At 32.7% G+C, this 12,073-nt stretch overlaps 1 pseudogene; it reads left to right on the top strand.

Annotated features, from left to right (window-relative positions):
• The first annotated feature begins 6,405 nt into the window (after positions 1 to 6,405).
• On the top strand, positions 6,406 to 10,570 carry LOC101900724 (cytochrome P450 4d1-like; annotated as a pseudogene).
• The last annotated feature ends 1,503 nt before the right edge of the window (positions 10,571 to 12,073 follow it).

Here is a 12,073-nt window from a genome sequence, read left to right on the forward strand (position 1 = left end):
CACAAAGACATAATGCCCTTGCCACTATGAGGTGTGGGGTACAAAAATCTGGTAAATCTATAGAAAAACAAGTAAGCAAAGTCTATAGTCGTGCGGGTCCGACTATGTGATGCCCTACAACACTACAATATGTTAGAAGCTCCCTTATGTCCAAATCCCTTTTGGAAGATTTTGCTTTTGAAATATTGTCACGGATCACTGCCCAGATATTACCCTTAGTATTTTGATCATGAAGATTTGCCCAATATTTACGCACTCAGTCGCGCTGTTAGTTGTTGTGGTCCATTTTACAGCTAAATATAATCCAATGGTTATAAAAAATGCTAGAATTTTTCCCTGCCCCTAACCCTCTTTTCAGGAGTCTTCAATTGTGTGAACAGGATTTTTTTCCTATAAATTTGGTTCATATATTTAGTATTTTGAGATCATCATTCAAAGGCCTCTGTATCTCCAAATTTGGACTCGCCTATACGCCTTGTATACGATATTTGAATATATTCGTCAACGAAATCAGAATAAACCAGTAAGGAAAGCTCAAAAGTCGGGCGGGGCCGACTATATGATACCCTACACCACTATGCATATTTAGTAGAGCTCTCGTAAAAAGGTTTATACAGGGCATTTCAGAGCTCTATGATATTTGGTACAAAATCAAAATCTATCTAATTCTATCGTGAATTTTACGAACTATAGCTATCTCTGAACCGGGTTTCTCCAAATTTTACGTATTAGCTTCTAGACTGAATTCGGTCTTATGTACGAAAATTCAGGTGATTTGGGCTGATATTGACCATTTAGTGCACTTTTAACCCGAAATGAAGATATATATGGGAGCTATATCCAAATCTAAACCGATTTCCATAAAATTTAAAACAGCTATTCCTGTGCTCCATCTAATACCTAGTACCAAATATCACGGTAGTGGAGTGAATATCACGAATGTATGGGACTGAAACACTAAATCGGATGAAACATATATATGGTTGCTATATCTATATCTGAACCGATTTTCACTAAATTTTATATACTTGCTTCTAGGCTGAATTTGGTCCGATGTACTAAAATTCAGTCCATTTGGACTTATATCGGCCATTTGGTGCACAATTAACCCGAAATCGGATGAAGATATATATGGGAGCTATATCCAAATCTGAACCGATTTCGATAAAATTACAAACAGCTATTTCTGGGCTGTATCTTATATCTGGTACCAAATATCATTCTTGTGGAGTGCATATTACGAATGTGAGAGACTTAAACACCAAATCGGATAAAACATATATATGGGAGCTATAGCTGTTTCTGAACCGATTTTCTCCAAATTTGTTGTATTTTCTTTAAGGCTAATCTCGGTCACATGTGCCAAAATTCGGGTCATTTGGGCTGATATTGGCCATTTGGTGGTCAATTAACCCGAAATCGGATGAAGATATATATGGGAGCTATATCCAAATCTGAACCGATTTCGATAAAATTACAAACAGCTATTTCTGTGCTCCATCTAATACCTGGTACCAAATATCACGGTTGTGGAGTGCATAGTAGGAATGTGAGGGACTTAAAGATCAAATCGGATGAAAGATATATATGGGAGCTATAGCTATATCTGAACCGATTTTCTCCAAATTTGATATACTTGCTTCTAGGCCGAACTCGGTTGGGTGTGCCAAAATTCAGGTGATTTGGACTGATAGTGGACATTTGGTGCACATTTAACCCGAAATCGGATGAAGATATATATGGGAGCTATATCCAAATCTGAACCGATTTCGATAAAATTTAAAACAGCTATTTCTGTGCTCCATCTAATACCTGGTACCAAATATCACGGTTGTGGAGTGCATAGTAGGAATGTGAGGGGCTTAAAGATCAAATCGGATGAAAGATATATATGGGAGCTATAGCTATATCTGAACCGATTTTCTCCAAATTTGATATACTTGCTTCTAGGCCGAACTCGGTTGGGTGTGCCAAAATTCAGGTGATTTGGACTGATAGTGGACATTTGGTGCACATTTAACCCGAAATCGGATGAAGATATATATGGGAGCTATATCCAAATCTGAACCGATTTCGATAAAATTTAAAACAGCTATTTCTGTGCTCCATCTAATACCTGGTACCAAATATCACGGTTGTGGAGTGCATAGTAAGAATGTGAGGGGCTTAAAGATCAAATCGGATGAAAGATATATATGGGAGCTATAGCTATATCTAAACCGATTTTCTCCAAATTTGATTTACTTGCTTCAAGGCCGAACTCGGTTGGGTGTGCCAAAATTCAGGTTATTTGGACTGATAGTGGACATTTGGTGCACATTTAACCCGAAATCGGATGATATATATGGGAGCTATATCTAAATTTAATCTGATTCTCACCAATTTCAATAGGGTTCGTCCTTGGGCCAAAAAAAGTATTGTTTGGAAAATTTCATCTCAATCGGATAATAAATGCGACCTGCATTTTGTTCACAAGAATACATGGACAGACGGACGGACGGACGGACGGACAGACGGACTGACATGCATAAATCGACTCAGAAAGTGAAGGTTCTCAAAAGTAACTATGGGTCTATCTCGTTTCCTTCTCCATGTTACAAACAAATGCACAAAGACATAATACTCTTACCACTATGTGGTGTAGGGTATAAAAAGCCAGAAGTTCTGATTTTGTGTATTTCGTATATAGCCTGTAGTTCTTGGTCGATTTTAATACTATGTGTTGGGCGTATTATAAGTTTGATTGGACCAAACATAATGTAACACCTCGAAATATTGGTTTTGCATATAGGATGTCATATGTGGATCGTCCTATCTCGCCAAGCTAAGACGATCTAGTTATGTATGTCCATCCGAAATTTTGCATAGAGGTGGGGTTGATGTCAAAATTATAAGCTTATTGTAGAGGCCTTGATCGATATTTATTTTATTTTCTACTTGCTCTCGGAGTCACAATTATAGACCAAAACGCTCGGCATTTTGGAAGGGGCTAGAAATTCGGGCAGGATAGAAGGCTACCAGTTTGTTTGGTCATCGGACAATATTTAGCGATTGAAATAGGCCATAACTTTTATGTAAAAATACCAACATTTTCATTAAACTAATATTTTTAATACCAGCGAAATACACAAATAGAACCCTTCTGACCCTTATATTGATATCGATATATCAAAAAAGTTAAAAAGCAGTAAGTTCGGCAGAGCCGAACATTGAATATCCCACAATATTGTTGTCAATATTTCTATATGTTGTCAATATTTCTTCTCTAAAATAACACTTTTAGATATGTTCTGTTATTATATTTTATCATAAAAAAGTATTGAAACACAGTGAATAGGCGTGTGCCACACAGGTTATTAAGAGCTATTTATGTTATTAAATGCAAATGCAGAAAAGAATATAATTGATGACAAAAGATTAAAATCGATTAGTGCTATCACTGTGTGTAAAACCATTAAAACCGGCTAGGTCGAACTTTTTATACCCTCACTATGAGCAATATTTTAGATATTAATGTAATACTAAATCTCGCAATTATGGCAATTCCTATAGCATGAAGATCAAACGAATGTTATCCTAAAAAATTTCCATAACTTTACTTGTACCTCATATCAGGTAATGTGTTAACACAAATGACCACCTTTAACTAGGTGGTAGTATTACTTTGATATGTAATGAGAGGGTAAAAAATATGATTTAAAGATGAGTTTCCAAATGCCAGATATTTATGGAGAATACATTAGGTTTGTCATTCCGTTTGCAATTCGTCGAAGTGTCCATTTAAACATCTATAAAGTATGTATATATTTTTGATCAACGATACATTCTACAAGCATATTCACCTGTGCGTCTGTTGAATCCAACTTCTGACATTTTCTGTACATTTTAGGGTAAGTGTAGCCTGATATCTATCACCTTTACACCAAATCCTGTGTTAATAAAAGCATCGGGATGTGTGAAATTTGTAGGGAATTGGATGGTTTCTTCGCAAGAAATAATTTTTCAAAATTGTGACCCTTTGTGGGGGAGGTACCAGAAGGATTAGTCTAATATGTTTAATCTTCACACCTCAATATGTGTTGATAGAAAAATTGAGATGTGTGAAATTTGAAGGGAATCGGATGCTTATATCGCGAATTATAATAGATATCACTATACCACATTTTGACCCTTTGTGGAAGAGGTAGTAGAATGTGGGGAACTACATATTTCATTTTCATCAGATCTTGTGTTAAAAAAAAAAAATTGAAATGATTTTTTCGTATTTTATAACAGTTTAAATTTTTCAAAATTATGGGAGCTACATGATGGAGTGTGTCTCGCACCTGACATAGCACTGACAGAAATATTGGAATTTGTAAATTTGCACAAAATCGGATGATCATTTCTGGGTTTAAACGGAAAATTATTTTCTGTGAGCAATTTTACCTTTTTTGGGGAGGAGCTATATTGTCCATCTCCTAACTCAATGTAATACTAGGATATACAACGTTTAAATTAAATCGGATGCTTTCATAGAGAGTTATCGTATGCATCAGCCAGCCAGACAGATAGATATACGGACATAGGGGCAGACGAACGATCGCTAGATCGATTCCAAATGTCCTGAAACGGATTTTGTCCAAAAGAATAATAATAATAATAATAATAATTATAATAATAACTGTATTAATAATAATGATGATAATAATAATAATAATAATAATAATAATAATAATAATAATAATTGTAATAATAATAATGATGATAATAATAATAATAATAATAATAATAATAATAATAATAATAATAATAATAATAATAATAATAATAATAATGATAATAATAATAATAATAATAATGATGATGATGATAATAATAATAATAATAATATAATAATAATAATAATAATAATAATAATAATAATAATAATAATAATAATAATAACAGTAATAATAATAACAGTAATAATAATAATAATAATAATAATAATAATAATAATAATAATAATAATAATAATAATAATAATAATAATAATAATAATAATAATAATAATAATAATTATAATAAAAATTGTATTAATAATGATGATAATAATAATAATAATAATAATAATAATAATAATAATAATAATAATAATAATAATAATAATAATAATAATAATAATAATAATAATAATAATAATAAAAATAATAATAATAATAATAATAATAATAATAATAATAATAATAATAATAATAATAATAATAATAATAATAATAATAATAATAATAATAATAATAATAATAATAATATAATAATAATAATAATAATAATAATAATAATAATAATAATAATAATAATAATAATAATAATAATAATAATAATAATAATAATAATAATAATAATAATAACAAATAAGCAACTATGTGATGCCCTACAACACTATAACATATTAATAACAAGTAAGCAACTATGTGATGCCCTACAACACTATAACATATTAGAAAACCTCATTAGGTCCAAACACATTTTAGTCTTTTTTTTTTAAATAATGCCATACTGTCCTGCATAAATGTTACCTTTGGTTTTTACAGGGATATTTTCCTTATAATTGCACTCTATGTCGAACTGACAGGTATCCAAAACAATTTCACACAAAAGTTGTGGTCCATTTTTCCCGCTAAATATTGTCCGATTACCGAACAAAATATTGTCCGATTACCGAGCAAAATCGACTCAGCTTGACGAAATATGAAGATCCATATACACTTTCCTATATGGGAAACCAATATTTCAAGGAGTTTCATAATGTTTGGCCCAATCAAACCTATAATACCCACAACACATAGTGTTGCAGGGTATAAATACACAATTTAAAAAAGTTATTAGAGGTTAATTTATTACCTTTGATCGTGTTAGAAAATAATTGAATTGTTAATCAGTTCTATTTTTTATACAAAAAAAAAAAAAAAAAAAAAAAAAAAAAAAAAAAAAAACAATAATTTAATAATGAATATTAATTTTACCCTACAACAAAAGGAAATATTGATTTTCTATTCTTAAAGGATTTGACGAGATTTCCTGCACATACAGGCAATATTTTAAAAGGAAGTAGTAGAAGTCTACCCATGTTCCTTAAAACTTGACACCGATCAAGAAGATACGTATTTAGATTAATTATAAATATCAATTTTATTGATTCATTTTATTTATATTTTAAAACAATCCGTTAATAAATGAATCAATCGGTGCTTTTTACTCAAATAAATTACAAGTGCAAATCAAATCCAACAATGTTCACGTAATACTTAATTAAATAAGTGTTTCCGATTTTTTTTATGTGAGCAATAAACAAAACGGGTTTTTACTTTTTCATTTTACATCTGATAATTCTAATAAATATTGAGAGACATAACGTTTCTATTTTAGTCGCTTAGAATTGATTTCAAATCAACAGTTTTTTTTACGGAAGGAAGCCGGTGAAAGAAAAAAATATTAAGCCTTCTGTTCAACATATTCCAATATGCATTGACAGCTGTTGTCCTATTGGCCCTAACAGGACTTGTGGTATATTTTGTGAAATTCAAGCACATGATAGATGTTACGCGTAACATTCCCAGTCCACCCACTTTGCCAGTACTGGGCCACAGCCTAGAGTTCAATCGTCTGCAACCTCACGAACATGCCGATTTTTATTTGAATTTAGTGAAGACTTATGGTAAAACGCTGAAATTCTGGTTGGGTCCAAAGCTATTTATTGTCCTCACCGAACCCAGTGATGTTGAGGTGGCGCTAAACGATATGCGCCTGATTGAAAAAGGCGAGGCATATTCCGTAATGGAGCCATGGCTTAAGGAAGGCCTAATGAATAGTCCTGGTCATAAATGGCATAAACGTCGAAAGCTTTTGACACAAGCTTTCCATTTTCGCATTTTAAAGGGGTTTGTGAAAATATGCGAACAACAGTCGGATATATTTGTGGAAAATTTACGAAAGGAATATCAACGTCAATCGGAGGATGGTTTTGATTTACACAATTTGTTGGATTGGTTGTCTCTGGATATTTTGTGTGGTAAGTCGGAAGGGAATTGGCAATTTAGGCACTACTAACTTGCTGGGTGATTATTTTCAGAATCGGCCATGGGTATCTCGATAAATGCCCAAATCAATGGTGGCTGTGAATATTTAAATGCTGTAAAAGTGTAAGTCTCAAGTGAAATTGTACACAACGTGTAAATATACAGCCAAGAGATGGTCGCAGGAATGGCTTTCGGGCACCCAACGGGTAAAAAATCGAAATTTTTTATTCAAGAAGTAGAAAAAATGTTCAAATGGCAACCTTTTGGAATGGGCCAGAGACCCCTATATTCTCATAATATATACCATCTCCATATCGGCCGGTTTGCCGACAATTACATATCTCCTTATCAAGGGGTTTAGGCTTAGGTGCCTTAGTGGTGGACATTATATCAGGCGCCTTAGTGGTGGACAACTTTCATGGGATATTTACGAGAAGGACTGAACCGACATTAAACATGGTACGATGGTAGATGTTTTGACAACGTCGGATTTTCACTTCACTACCCATAGGATTTAATCTATATTAATAAAAGAGTAAAGTAATTGACAGACCTGACTTAATGATTCATCAACGCCCAGACGAAACGGCTGATGCTGGAATCGTGAAATTTTGGGTGACGGTCACTTTTGGTCTTAAGGGGTAAGATAAGGCTGGAAATTCGTACTAGAACAGTATGAAAAGTATTAAAAGGTATTTGAGGAAGCAGTAGAGCTTAAACTCTTAAATTTAGAATGAGGGTCACTGATAAAGTTTATGATAGATGTACAACTGTAAATGTACGGAAAATACTAAAATGTACTACATTTGGTACCATTTCGTATTATGTAAACGGTTAGATCTAAAACTTGAATTTTGGAATGGGAATCAACATTTATGAGAAAAGTCGAAGTAAGGAGGTAGTTTTGGATGTGTGTACTAATGTATACGAAAAGTATTAACCGGTATTAAATTAAGTATAATTTGAATTTGGAGGAACCAATGGAGCTTAAAACCTGAAATTTGAAATTAAAGATTGTGATATAGATGCATTTTTCAAAATTTGTACTTATGTGCACGAAAAATACTGAATGGTACTAAATTTTGTACAATTATGAGTTGGGTGAACCGATAGAACTGTAATTCTGAAACATAAAAAAGAGAAAGGTAACTATTGCATTCTAAGACTGAGGAATGCAGGTAATTTTAGAAATTCGTACATATGTGTACTATATGGCACTAAATTTGGTACAATTTAAATTTTGGGCGAACCAATAGAGTTGGAGCCCTAAAATTTCGAATTGTGATTACTATAGGAGAGTAGGATTATGGTATGTAGGAAACTTTGAAAGTTCATACTTATGTGTACTAAATGTGGTTCAATTTAAACTTTGAATGAATCGGTAGAGTTGAAATACTGAAATTTGAATATAATATTTGTACGGGTGTGAACGATGTAGGTAGTTATGAAAATTTGTACATAAGTGTACCAAATGGTACTAAATTTTGTACAATTTGAATTTGGGTGAACAAATAGAGGCGGTATTCTCAAAACATGGAAATAAGATCACTGTCGGAGTGTAAGATTGGGATATGTAGGTGGTATTGGATATTTGTACTAAAATGTACTAAATAAAGTACAATTTGTATTTGGGAGAACCAACAGGAGTGGAATCCTAAAATTTGGAATTGGGATTACTGTGCGAGTGTAGGAATGGGGAATGTAGAAAGCTTTGGAAATTCGTACTTATGTGTACCTAATGGTATGAAAGTTTATATAAATGGGTATTGTGATGAACCGATGGAGCTGGAATTCTGAAATTTGGAATAAGAATCACTAATGGAGTGCAGGATAGATGCACCAAAGGGTTACTGGAAATGCGAACTTTAAATTTAGAAAAATGTTCTAAAATATCAATAATCTTGTAAAATGGAATTCAGACCCTAACTCCGTGAAAAATTTCTTAAAATCGGTCCATACGAGTAATTTCCATCTGTAGAATGGTTACAAAAATTAACATGGATAGGCGGACATATATAGTTATATCGACTAAGGTCATTAATCCATGTAGCATAATGTGGGTTTAAAATTGATATTTCCAAGCGCTACCAACATTTTCATCAAATTAAACTTATAATACCCTCACAAGAGCGACGTGGCCAATGGGGCTTTGGTCTCCTTCGAAACGGTGAATTTTAATTTTTTTTTTTTTTTTTTGGGAATTTTAATTGAAAATTTCAATTTTTTGTCGGTTAGAAAGGCGGCAGGTTGAAGAACTTTTTGGTGGAAAACTGTTTAGATATAGCTATAGCTCTTACCCCTTCTTTACTGTATATTTCTCACATTGTGACCTTTATAACTCTCCAACATGTAAAAGAGGTTCAATTCAAATCTTTCTCTAGGTACATTGTAAGTAGATCTCTCTTCATGTCACTCAGAAAATCTCCTTCTATGCAGTAAATATATAAATTAATTTCACATTTTAATCCATCTTCTCCTTTCTAGGATGTCGAAAATTACATTTAAACGCATTGTGAACATACGATATTTCTTCGATGCCTATTTCCGCTTTACCAAACTCTATCAGAAGAGTAGAGAAGCCTTATATATTTTGCGTACATTTACCTTAGATGTCATACTCAAGAGACGTTCGGAAATTTCCAAACTACCCTTCCAAGGTTGATAACATGGAAGGTAATAAAGAAAAAATGTTATTTTTGGATACGCTTTTACACGTTCGGCAAGATGGCAAGCCCTTGACCAATGAAGATATTCACGAAGAGGTGAATTCTCTGATGTTTGGTGGTCATGACTCCTCCTCGCTGGCTCTGTTATTTCTTCACTATAATTTGGCCAACAATCCAGAATGTCAACAGAAGTGCTATGAAGAAATTATGGAAGTTATCGGTGATAAAGGAGACTTATGAGACTTTAAGCAGTTTGCATTATGTGGACAAATGTATTAAAGAGACTTTACGAATCTTTCCCGTTGTACCTCTAATGGCTCGCCAGTGTAATGAAGAATTGCATATAAGTAAGTTTAAATTAATTAATTTTTATATAAAAAAATTAAGAAAAAAATCTTTTTTTAGATGGCAAAATAATTCCCTCTGGTTGCACTATTGTTATACCCACATTGGTCATGGGCCGCCCAAGCGATATTTTCCCCGAGCCCTTAAAATTTATTTCCGAACGATTCGATACTGACGGAAATGGTACGAAATTTCATCCTTATGCCAGCATACCTTTTGCAGCTGGACCTCGTAATTGCCTGGGCTACAAATATGCAATGCTGGAAATGAAAACAGTTTTAATCAAATCATTGTTGAATTTTGAATTTGAATGTTTAGCTGATAAAATTGAAAATATTCAAGTTGTACCAGAATTAATGCTAAGACCAATGCATGATATGAGATTTAAGATTAAGCCAAGAGTTAGGCAAATGGTTGGTTAAAAAGATGTGTTCCAAATTTTGTTATTGTTAAATTAAACCAAGTGTTGAAAGTTTTATTCGAATAATAAAATGTGTCAATATTTGTGTTTCTTTTTGAGAGCGGCATAAACAAATGTATTAAACATAAAACTTCTGGAAAGGCTTGTTAAAAATTTTAACAGAAGTATAATATAGTGAATCAAAATCATTTTCTTTCTATTAGAAGCCCAGAGATTTGGGGTAGATGGTGATTGGTCTGGGTTCTAAGAAGTTTAAACTTGATGTACCCTTCCTAAAAAAAATACAGGTTATAATAATCTAGTCATTCCTGGAATTATTAATTTCAAATTTCCTCATGTTCTTCAACAGTATAAATTTTTAAAATAATTTTTTTATTTCTCTCTGTTTTTTACCCTACACCACATGGTGGTCAAGGTATTATGTCTTTGTGCATTTGTTTTTAACAGGCAAAAGGAAACGAGATAGACCCATAGTTCCTTTTGATGATCTGAATAGAATCACATTCTAAGTCGATTTATGCATGTCCGTCTGTCCATGTATTTTTGTAAACAAAGTACAGTTCGCATTTATTGCCCTATCCAGATGAAATTTTGCACGGATCATTTGTTTGGCCCAAGGACAAAATTGAAGATAATCGGTCAAAAATTAGATATAGCTCCCATATATATCTTCGTCCGATTTACTTTTTATTGTGCACCAAACGTGTAATATCAGTCCAAATAGTATAGAATTTTGCACGTACGATCAGATTGGACCTGAAAATAAGTATGCCAAATTTCATCGAAATCGGTTCAGATATAGCTATAGCTCCCATATATATTGTTCATCCGATTTGTTATTTTTGTACTCCGCAGCTGTAATATGCACTCTGTAACGACAATATTTGGCGAAATATATAAAATACAGCTCAGAAATACATTTGCCAAATTTTATCGAGATCGGTTCAGATTTGGATATAGCTCCCATATATAACTTCGTCCGATTTACCTTTTAATATTTGCCCAACATTTTAATATTTGCCCAAACGACCGAATTGAGTCTAGAAGCTAGTATGTCAAATTTGGTGAAGATCAGTTCAAATGTAACTATAGCTCTCATATATGCTGTTCATCCCATTTGTTATATTTGTTACCGACAGCCGTAATATGCGCTCCGTAACAATGATATTCAGGGAAATATATCAAATACAGCTCAGAATATATAGCTCCCATATATATTTTTATCCGATTTCAAATTAATTGTGCACCAAATGGGCAATACGAGTCCGAATTTAAAAGATACAAATGCTTCGCCATATTTAGTCCTTTCAATTTTAAATTATAATTATAATCATAGGGTGTATGATTAAATTCTCCATAAAAACTTTTAATTGTTATGCGGAGCTCTACTAAATTAGCAAAGTAGTGTAGGGTATCATAAAGTCGGTCCCGCCCGATTTTAAGACTTTCCTTACTGGTTTAATATTTTGACATGATTTCCAAATGATCAGAGTCAATGCAATGTTTATACCCTCTACCTTAAAGATCCGGTAGATGACAGTCCTTGAAGCATAAAACGATAGAGGTTCCCGTTTCGGTATGGTTTTTTGAAATACGTATCT

This window comes from Musca domestica, unplaced genomic scaffold (assembly GCF_030504385.1).
Source record: "Musca domestica strain aabys unplaced genomic scaffold, Musca_domestica.polishedcontigs.V.1.1 6, whole genome shotgun sequence".
Taxonomy (NCBI): Eukaryota; Metazoa; Arthropoda; class Insecta; order Diptera; family Muscidae; genus Musca; species Musca domestica.